The following is an 11,608-nucleotide window of genomic DNA, read 5'->3' on the forward strand; positions in this document are numbered from 1 at the left end:
TGAATGAGTAATGGTCATAAGATGAGTTTGGATATATTCTCTCCTCTTCTATATATTTTTTGAGGAATGAAAATTTGAAAAAAAGATGGACTTGATGTACTCTTCTGTATTCTTTTTGCTAAGCAAAACCAGAGGCCCTAGCCATTATATATAAATCCAAATATAGGACGATTCTGAGACAGACTGGCTAGAGATCTCACTATCCAAGGAATGACACAGTGGTAAGTTCCCTGGGTTTTCTTTTTGCCTCAAACTTTCCATACTTGGAGCTGAAAAAGCTGGAAACACCAATGGACAGAGAGGAAATAGTCCCAATGAAAGCCTGCCTTCTCTCGCTGAAAGAACAGGAAAGGTGCAATCTATCAAAATAAAAACTTCAGACAGTAAGTGATCTACCCCAGCCAAAAGCCACAGAAAAACTGTGCACCATTTCACCCATGTTAGCAAAGGCAAGGTGACACGCTTAGACTTCTGCTTTCACAAGGCTGTACCAAGACCCTCCTCCAGGGCAGTGTCAGAGAAGGCCAATGGAGTTAGGACTCTCATCCTACAGCAAGTAACAAATCCCTCCACCATGATGTCAGTGGAGACCATGTGAGGAGGCTGAACTGCCATGCCCACCTTCCAGGAGCCAGGTGACCTTTCCCCTTCCTACTGGCATAATATTGGAAGAAGCTTAATGGGAGGATGGAGCTCCCAGCCCACCGAAGAATCATAGGAAACACCACCCTGAGGATGTCAATGGAGACTGGGGAACTTGGACTTTTACCCCCATCTGACAGTAACCAGGTATCCCTCCTTCCTCTGCTAGATCAGGGTTAGAAGAAGCCAACTAAAATAAAAAAAATTAAATGATACCTAGATTTTACATCGTAATACTCAAAACACCCAGGTTTCAACAGAAAATAATTAATGATGCCAAGGACCAGGAAGATCTAAACCAAATAATAATAATAATAATAATAATAAAATACCATCAGGAGATGCTGACAGTAAGATGACAGAAATATTAGGATCATCTGACAAAACACCATCAACAAGCCATCACAAGCACCTCAACAAGCAATTACAAAAATCCTTGAGACAAACGAGAAAAATGGAAAGCCCTAACAAAGAAATAGAAGATATGAAGGAGAATCAAATGGTTATTTTAAAACTGAGAAATACAGGAGAGGCTAAGGTGGCAGAAGAGCATGGAAGTTTTTTTTGTTTTTGTTTTTGTTTGTTTTTTTTGGTTTTTTTTTTTTTTGCATCTCTCATCCCTGAAATGCAGCCAAATCAACACTAAAACTGAGAAATACAATAACCAAAATAAAAAACTGAATGCTTGGTTTCAATAGTAGAATGGGAGGGCAAAAGGGCAGAATCAGTGAACTTGAAGATACAGCAAAAGCTATTACCCACTCAGAGCTAAAGAGTGGAAATAGGAAAAAAAAAAAAACCGATTAGAGCCTTTAGACACCCATGGGAATATAACAAAGATCTAACATTTGTGTCAACAGTGTCTAGGGAAGAAGGAAGAAAGGGGGCAGGACTGGGAAAGTGCTCAAAGAAATAATGACTGTAGACTTTCCAAATGTATCAAAATAATAACACCAACCATAACAAAACACATAAATCCACGGAAATCCCAGCAGGATATTTGTAGCTATAGCAAGATCATTCTAAAACTTATATGGAAAGGCAAGGCAACTAGAATGGCTAAAATCACTTTTGAAAATGGGAAGAAGGGCTGTACACAATTTCAAGACCTATTATGTAGCTAAGTTAATTAAGTCTGGTGGTGTTGGCAGAGGCACAGACACATAGATCATTGGAACTGAATGCAGAGCCCAGAGATACAACATTTCCGTGGATGGAAAGACAGAGTTTTCAACAAACAGTGCTGCAGCCAGTGAACATCCATGAGGGGGAGAAAAAGAACCTTAAACCCCACAACAAAAACAAAAGGTAACTCAAGGGTTATGGACTTAAATGAAAAACATGAAAACACGAAACCTTTAGAAAAATCAATGAGAAATCTTCTGGATCTAGGGCTCAGCCAAGAGTTCTTAGACATGACCTGTGTAAGCCTGGTCCACAAAAGGAAAAGTTGAGATCTCTGACTTTAGCAAAACTTTTGTTCAGCAAAGGGTCCTGTTAAGATGACAAAGGGACAATTAACATAGGAGAAAACATTTTCAAACCACATATCCAATAGACAACTAATATTTAGGATATGTAAAGAACTCTTAAAACAGGAGTAAAAACAGAAACAATCCAGTTACGAAGTAGGCAAAAGACATGAATGGACATTTCGCTGAAGAGGATAGGTGTTTGGCAAGTAATCACAGTCAAAGATCTTCAACATTAGGAACCACCGGCAAAATAAAAATTAAAACCACCATGCACTGAACACCAGCCACCTACCACAGTGTCTGCAATAAAAAATAGTGACAACACAAAATGCTGTCGAGGATGTAGGGAAACTGTAGCATTTGGTCATTGCTGGTGAGAATGCAAACAGTTACAGCCCCCTGGGAGACATTTTGGCAGTGTTTTAAAAAGTTAATATGCAACTACCCAATATGCAATTGCACATCTGGGTGTTTATCCCAGACAGATGAAAATTGATGTTCCCACAATCGCCTCTACACATACGTTTAGCAGCTTTATTCGTACTGGTGAAAAACCAGAAATAAGCCAGAGGTATTTCAGTGGGTCAAAAAACACACAGGTTAAACCAACCTTGACACATCCATACTGTTGGCATATTAGCAATAAAAAGGAACAAACTGTTGAGCCGTTAAAATATGCAACAAATGGGGCACCAGGGTGGCTCAGTCAGTTGAGTGCCAACTTTGGCTCAGGTCATGATCTCTCAGTTTGTGAGTTTGAGCCCCACATCAGGCTCTGTGATGACAGCTCAGAGCCTGGAGCCCGTTTTGGATTCTGTGTCTCCCCCTCTCTCTGACCCTCCCCTGCTCGTGCTCTGTGTCTCTCTCTCAAAAATAAATAAAGATAAAAAAAAATTTAAAAAAATATGCAACAATTTAGATGACTCTCCAAAGAGTTATGATGAGTAAAAAAGTCCAATTTCAGAAGGTTACATACCACATGATTCCATATGTATAACATCCTTACAGCAACAAAATCAAATGGAGAACAGATTCGTGGTAGCCAGAGATTAAGACTGGGGGAAGTGTGTAGGAGAAAAGTGGATGTGGGTATAAAAGGGCAACATAAGGAATCTCTGGTGATGGAAACATTCTGAATTTTATTGTTTTGATAGTAATATCTTGGTTGTGCTATTGTACTTCAGTTTTGCAGAATGTGACTCTTGAGGGAAACTGGATAAAAGTGTATGAGAGCTCTCTGTATTATTTCTAACAACTACTTGTGAATCTATAGTGATCTCAAAACAAAGTGTTTAATTAAGAAAAAAGGGAATATTGGGGTGCCTGGGTGGCTCAGTCGGTTAAGCGTCTGACTCTTGGTTTTGGCTCAGTTCACGATCTCCTAGTTTGTGAGTTTGAGCACCGCATCACTCTCTGCACTGCCACTGCAGAGCCTGCTTGAGATTCTCTGTCCCTTTCCCTCTCTCTCTCTCTCTCAAAAATAAATAAACAAACATTTAAATAAAATACATACAATTAAATCAAAAAAGGGAATGTTTTCCAACTCATTCCATTGGGCCAACTCATACCATTAGGCCAATATAACTTTGATACCAAAATTGGACAGGAACAACCCAAAAAAGGAAAATAATTGGCACTTTTAACCCATGACTGTGTAGCAACAAACTAAATTCAGTGGTGTATAAAGGAGATATTACATCACAAATAAACTGAAGTTGTCTTATCTGGTATGTTTACATAATGAAATAGTAGTCCCCTACCTCTATATTTGCAGAGGACATGTTCCAAGACCCCCAATGGATGCCTGAGACTGCAGACAGTAGTGAACCCTATATACTATCCTTTCTCCTATACACTTGTACCTATAGCAAAATTTAATTTATAAATCAGTCATAGTAAGAGATTAACAACAATAACTAATAATAAAATAGAACCATGATAACAATATACTGTAATAGAAGCTACAGGAATGTGGTCTGTTTATCTCTCTCTCTCTCAAGACATCTTCCTGTGCTGTGCTCACCCTTCTCCTCGTGATGATGTGAGATGACGAAGCACCTACACGATCGGATGTAGCAAAATAAAGGACATAGGCGTTGTGACATAGTGTTAGGCTACCACTGGCCTTCTAGTGATGTCAGAAGAAGGCTCATCTGCTTCCAGACCAGGGTTGACCACTGGTAACGGAAACCACACAAAATGGTGCATACTGGGGACTACTGTGTATCTTCGTGAAAATAAACTATAGCAACATGAAACAAAATGGAAGGTTCTTAATAATTCTTGGAATGATGAAGGGAAAAAAAGCAAGTACCCAGAGAACTACATGTGGCATAAAAACCTTTTTATACTTTTTATAGCCAACTAAAACCAACAATGTACTTTAGATATGCATATGTATTTCTTTTTATTTTTAAGCAAAGAATCAATAACCACAAAATTCAAGATGTTGAGGATGGGGCAGGGCAATGGAAGGAAACGTCATTGGTGGATGTAAGTCATTATTAATGTTCTAGTTCTTGGATTGGGTGGTGAGTTTACAGGTGTTCATATTATTAAAATATATTTTTAAGTAAATAATACAAAAGTGGTTTATAAGTAAATTAAAGATGACTGTATGATATGAAACAGGTTTGTGATTCACCGGTATTATACTCCTGAGTTCCATTTAGGAAAAATAAATTCTGACAAACATTTACTTTTCTTTGGCTAAGCCAGCTTACCTCTGTGCAAACGGCAAGCCAGTTTTCAAAGACATTTCTGGTTTCCTGACAAATTTATTTTAAAAAGATAAGAATTCTAAGCAATTATTTTTTTTAGAGAAGTCATAATTTGATCTCCTCCACTCCCATTGAACACACTTAGAAAGTGGCATACTTTCTGAGATGGGGTGTCTTGGTAAAGAATATGGTGGATGCTGGTCTTTTCCTGGGTGTACTAACAGCTTTGGTAGGAGACATTCTTCATCTCGGCTCTGCCTTTCCAGATATAGCTCCATCTGTGAACACGGCCATGCACTCTTACAATTTTTTGTAATTGATAGAGTGCCTGCTACATACCTCATACCTCTTGAGAATGTCTTCACCAGTTATTTTGCCAAAAGTCCTTTTTAAGTTAATACCTTCACGGACAACATCATCATAAATGTGGTAACCCAAGGCCAGTAAAACAAGCATATTAGTCCTGCCATGCCTTCAGCCACCTGTAATGGAAGGCATCAGGTCAACCCTAGTATGTCAGCCAGCTGTTTAAATAGTCTGTTGAGCACATTTAAATGTATCATAGAGTAGCATCACTTAATAATTGCCTTCTCGGGGCACCTGGGTGGCGCAGTCGGTTAAGCGTCCGACTTCAGCCAGGTCACGATCTCGCGGTCCGTGAGTTCGAGCCCCGCGTCAGGCTCTGGGCTGATGGCTCAGAGCCTGGAGCCTGTTTCCGATTATGTGTCTCCCTCTCTCTCTGCCCCTCCCCCGTTCATGCTCTGTCTCTCTCTGTCCCAAAAATAAATAAACGTTGAAAAAAAAAATAATTGCCTTCTTTAAGCTTGGTAGCCATGTTCCACCCAAACAGATTCAAGGTTTCATCCCATGGTCTCCTTTTGGGTGAGTAGACCCTAGAAAGCAATACTGCAAAGGACTTCATCAGAGGCTTCAAGACACTTAAAAAAAATTGTTTATTTAATGACTCTTCTCCATGGGTGATCTAATCAAGATCTGTCTCTTTCAATTACAGTATTTTATTCTAAATTGATATTATTAATTTTTGAATTATGGGTTTCATGCTATTAGTACAGTAAATTCTGACATGGCTTGATATTCTTTGAATTTCCATAAAAATTACAAACTTTTGGACCAGCTACACCAGGACCCTTGATTCTTTAGGCCAGAGGGACATTCCTGTCTGCACAGTTGGGTGGACCATGGGGGCTTTTCTCCTTCTGTCTGACCCAGTGTGATCCTGAGCATTCCCTCTGGGTTTAAGCCAAGGTAACTTCTTTGTTTTTAGTGTCCCCATATGAAAATAAAATTTTAGAATTTATTTCTCTTTTAGGAGATAAAAACAGACATTGATTTGTGAAAAAAAAATTAAGTTTGGGGAGAGGCGACCTTATGGTATTAGCAAATCAGTGACTAGGAAATAGATTGAAGTACAGTTGCAAATTTTTCAATTAATGGTTTATTGCAATCAAGGCAAGAAAGTTGGACTGATTTGTGGTAGCTGATGACTTTTGGTCTAATTATATGCTTAAAAAATTCACTTGTTTGTACGGTGAAAAGTGCATTAATGGACAACCCACCCCAAACCAAACCTTACCTTGCCAGCCTCTGGTGTCTCTGGGAACCCCCCCTCCTCTCCCGCATGCCTCAGCAGGCTGCCCTACCCAACTCAGTTGTTCTCATAGCTCTTTTATTACCAGCAAGGCTGGGGAACCAGATTTCCTGAGAATTCAGAACCACATTTTCCACTCACTGGCTCCTCATGAGTTGTGCAATATGTTTAAGTTGCAATCTGCTGAATTTACTTGCACATTCATGTTGTAAAACATTTTAAGGTCATAAGAATTCAAAACTTAATTCTCCAGGACTTTATACCATAACCACCTTGGTGTTATCTTTGACTAAACCAATGTGAAATATGCCAGATTAAACCTGCACATTCTTTCTAGAAAGAACCTTGAAACATGAAGAAAATAGAAATTGACAAAGAAAAATTTCTTTAAAAAAATTTTTTTAATGTTTATTTATTTTTGATAGACACAGAGTGTGAGTAGGGGAGGGGCATAGAGACAGGGAGACACACAATCTGAAGTAGGCTCCAGGCTCTGAGCTGTCAGCACAGAACCTGATGTGGGCCTCGAACTCATGCACCGAGAGATTATGACCTGAGCTGAACTCTGACACTTAACTGACTAAGCTACCCAGGCACCCCAAGAAAAATTACTTCTAGAAGTTCTGAAAATGCTAATGTTTTGGCCTTAAGGCAAGTATACCTCATCTTTTGTCTTTTGTCTCATTTATCGTTGTCTGATAAATTTTAACTTTATTTTTGATAAATAAAAAAATCAAACCAATCATAGCACACTCTCATTGTCTTAGCTATGATTTGCTGCACAACAATATTACCACAAATTTGGCAGCTTAAAACAACACAATTTGATATTTCACAGTTTCTGTGGGTCAGGAGACTGGGCATGGTTTAGCGGGGTCTCCTGCTGCAGGGTCCCACAAGACTGCCACCAAGGTGTCACCAGGGCCTCTGTCTCATCAGAGAGATGGACAGTGGCAGGTCATATACTTTCTTATGTGTTCCTAAAATAAAGCTGAAATGCAACTCTTGCTCCCCACCTCTCCATAAACTACTCTATCTACATCTTCTGTCATAGTTTATGGCAACTTGATTCTTCCAATAGCTCAGACCAAGAAATTTTGGAGTCATCCTTGACTCTTTCCCTTCTCTTGTACCCATCATCAAATCTGTCAGCAAATCCTGGTGACTTCATCATTATTTTTTAATATTTATTTATTTATTTTGAGAGAGTGAGTAAGCATGACTGGGGGAGGGGCAGAGAGAGAGAGAGAGAGAGAGAGAGAGAGAGAGGCAGAGAGGGAATCCCAGGCAGGCTGCACATTGTCAGTGCAGGGCTGGAAGCAGGGCTCGATCTCACAAACTCTGAGCTGAACTCAGGAGTCAGACGCTTAACTGACTGAGCCACCCAGGCGCCCCTGATGACTCCATCTTCAAAATGGACCCAGCATCTAACCATTTCTCACCACCACCACTGCTACTACCTGGATACAAGCCACTGGCATCTCTCAGGGTGATTATTGAACGTCTTCTAATTGGATCCAACTTTGTCCCTTTCAGTCTATTCTTAACATAGAGATCGCACAGTGATCCTCTTAAAATGTGAGTCATTTCTGGTCAAAACCTTCCAACATCTTCCCATCTCATGCAGACTAAAAACCGATCTTCTCAACATGGCCAACAATGTCCCACATTTTCTATCTCCTATTCCTCCCTTACTTGGTTAGCACTCTGACTTCCTCCTACAACTGCTCCCTTCCTGGAGCTCATCAACCAGTTTCTTGGACATTTCTTGACCCCACCACAAGTCCATTCCCACATCAGAACCCTCTCATTGAATGTCCTCTGTATAGAGCTCTCTCCCCCTCACACAGCCCCATGGCTCTCCCCTCTCCTCTCAGGTGTCTTCCAGAGGCCATCTTCCACCTTCTCAGGGAGGCCCCCATCCATCACAGCACCGCTACATCCCTGAAATCCCTTCCCCACTCCCTGCTTTCTTTCTTTCCAGATCACTGATCATCATCTGACATCCCATATAAGTTTACTTGTTAATTTCTTTTTTTGCTTGCCATCCCCATTATAAGGGAAGGATTTTGTTTTGCTCGGTAATATTCTCCCAATACCTGAAACAGTATCTGGCTCATAGATACTCAATACATTTTCTAGAATGGCAAGTGAAGGCAGAGCCGTACAGGACATGGTAAGGAGTTTCCTTCTTAACTCACTGAAATAGGATGCCAACAGTGGATTGTAACCAAGCAGGGCAAAGAAAGAGTTAGATTTATGCTTTCTAGAAAGGTTGCAATCGGTGCTTTGTGGAGAATGACTTGAAGTGCTTACGTCTAGAGGAAAAAGGGCTATTTGAGTAGTCCAGATGAGACATGGCAGGGGCTTGACCTACACTTATAGCGATATGGATGGTGAGTAGTTGCTGGTTTGAGAATGAAGGTTGAGGTAGTGCTGACAGGTCAGATGCTGGGTCTGAAGAAGAGAATGGCACCAAAGATGACTCCAAATTTTTGATGAAGGAGACTGAGGAGAAATCTTTGGCAGATAGAAAACTGCAAACCTGTGGGGTCTACAGAAGAAGGTACTTCAGAGAGATCACAGTGATGAAGAGCATAAGCGAAGTCAAACCAGACGCTGAGTAAGGGGAAGAACAGAGGGTTGGAGCTGGGGTCTGTGAAGACAGAACCTACCAGGGACCTCGTTAAATGATTCAGTGAGATGGTGGTGGGGATTGACAGCACTCTCGGAAATCTTCCAGAGAGTTTTGCTATAGGAAGGGCAGAAAATGGGGAGGAGGAGGAGGCAGAGAATGGTATCAAAGATGTCTTTTTAAAATAGAAGATATGAAAGCATGTTTATCCACTGATAGAAATGATCAAGAAGAGAGAAAAACATAATTATGTAGAAGGGAGACTGGGAAGGGGATTGTAGAAATGAAATTCTTGAGAAATGGAGAGTAAATGGGGTGCCAAGTACAAGGAGGGGAGGGGCTGGCTTTGGCCGGAAGTGGATGCATCTGTCAGCACAGCAGGTGTGGGCATAAGGGTGCAGATGCACGTGGCCTGTTGGACTATTTAGTGGCAAGATGAAGGATTGCCCATCCGACTGCTTCTATTTTTAGAATTGAGGAAGAGGCTTAGAGACTTAAGGCAGGAGCAAAAAGGTGTGAAATAGTAGAGTGGGGGAGGGATGCTAGAATTTTCTAAGAGCATGGAATATCCACGTGAAATTTATGATAACTTAAAATTTGACCACCCAGCTTAGTTTCGTGGTTTTCTTCTAAAATATTTAGCTGTTAGGTACAGGCACAGGATTAGGAAAATGGTTAGACAAAATCAGAATTAGGATGTTTCCAGGAAAGTTGCATGGAGGGAGAGAGAGATGAAGGAATGAGGAACAGATGTCAGGAATTGATGTTGCTGAGTCTTGGTAGCTAATAGTGTAAGAAGCAAAGTGAAGACATGAGTGAAGAGGGGAGATGGAGAAAAAGTAGTGGCACCAGTGGACCCAAGGTCCCTGTGCTTGGAAGATGTCAAGGAAGAGATTCTAGAGAATGTGAACAGAGTAGTTAAGTAGCAGCAGAGAGCAGGATGCTTGATTTAAAAATAACTCACCCGGAGAGTCTATTAAAAACACAAATTCTTGGGCCATTTTGTCCTTAGAGAATCCGATTCTGTAGATCTCAGATGTGACCTGATGATCGGTAGTTTTCATAAGTGACCAAGGTGATTCTGATATAGTCTGCCCAAAGAGAAACATTTGTGAACCATTGAGAGGAAGGGAATATGAGGGTGCCCATTATGACCACTTAGGGCTCAGGTTGCAAAAAAGACACTCCAAGACACTGGCAGACTTGATGACCAGCTCATTTATTTCACGGCAAACTCCCACTGGCCAATTTCTCTGGGAATCAGATCTTTGATTATGGGGACACACAAATTTCTCCAGGCTAGAGGGAAAATATTCAGAACAATACCTAGAAAAGCTAAGAAAGTTGACCAAATTTCCATAGATGAGAAGATATTAAGTCATTCACCCAGACACCCTGATGGACAGCACAATCACCACTGCAAAATGACTTAGAAGATATGAGGAGCCAAAATGTCTCAGATGGACACTGGAATTTTGTCCAGCCTGAGATTTTTCTGAGAGTTAAAGACAAATACTTTCCTCTTCATAAAGCAATGTCCTCCCTCCATATCCAGATGTCATGAAATCATTACCGGGCCTATGGCTCTTCTGCCTTACACTGGGCTTATTGTTGGCGATGAAAGCCATTGAGAAAACAGAAGATAAGCAGCTTTTCACTCTCTGCCAGCTGAAGTTGAAAAAAATTTTTTTTTCTGACTCTAAGTATATACTTAAAAAGAGCTGCCAGGTTTATCAGAAGGGCCAGGTCAATTTGAGAAAATTGTTTGGTGCAGAATGCTGACTTAAGAGTGTCTAAAAGAGGAAAGCAACATGCCAGCAAGATTTGAAAGGAATAAACAGGTGTTGTCACTGCAGGAATGTATTAACCCTGGAGTTATCAATATTGGCCACTTCAGGCTATTATGAATGAGCGTACAAAATTCTAGAGGGGTTAGATAACGGAAGAGACACACTGAAAAATGACTAAGTCATTTAGAGATGGGTCTACACCTAAATTTTCTATATCAGTGCCTAGTACACAAATTTTTCCAATGATAATAAGGGCAGGTTATAACAAGGGCTGTGGTAGCAAGTGCTGAAGAACTCAGACTTTGAGAGTTCAATTCAGACTGTCACTTACTAGTCTTACAGCTTCAGTCAAATTATCTAACCACCGTATGTCTCATTTTCCTCCTCTGAAGCAGGTGGATAGTATTAGTTTCTAGTTCACAGGATTGTTTTAAGAAGGAAAGGACATGAGAAAAGTAAAGAAGTGTAGACAAATATTTCATCTAAGACTGTTGAAGAAAAACATTTGGGTTGGAAGACAGAAAAGACTGAGATGGGGAGACAAACAACATACAATAAAGCAAAGAGAAGATGGAATGAGAACAAAAAAGATGAAATGAGAACAAAATATTTCAGACTTTGTGATCCAGCAAATGTCCATCTCATTAACTATCTCTTAATGACTCAGAGTTCTCACGGAACAGGTGCCCATCTTAACACCCAATTTAATTCAGGATGTGGCTCCTGTGGTATGAGCT

This window comes from Herpailurus yagouaroundi, unplaced genomic scaffold (assembly GCF_014898765.1).
Source record: "Herpailurus yagouaroundi ecotype Mexico unplaced genomic scaffold, PumYag 205, whole genome shotgun sequence".
NCBI classification, from domain to species: Eukaryota; Metazoa; Chordata; class Mammalia; order Carnivora; family Felidae; genus Herpailurus; species Herpailurus yagouaroundi.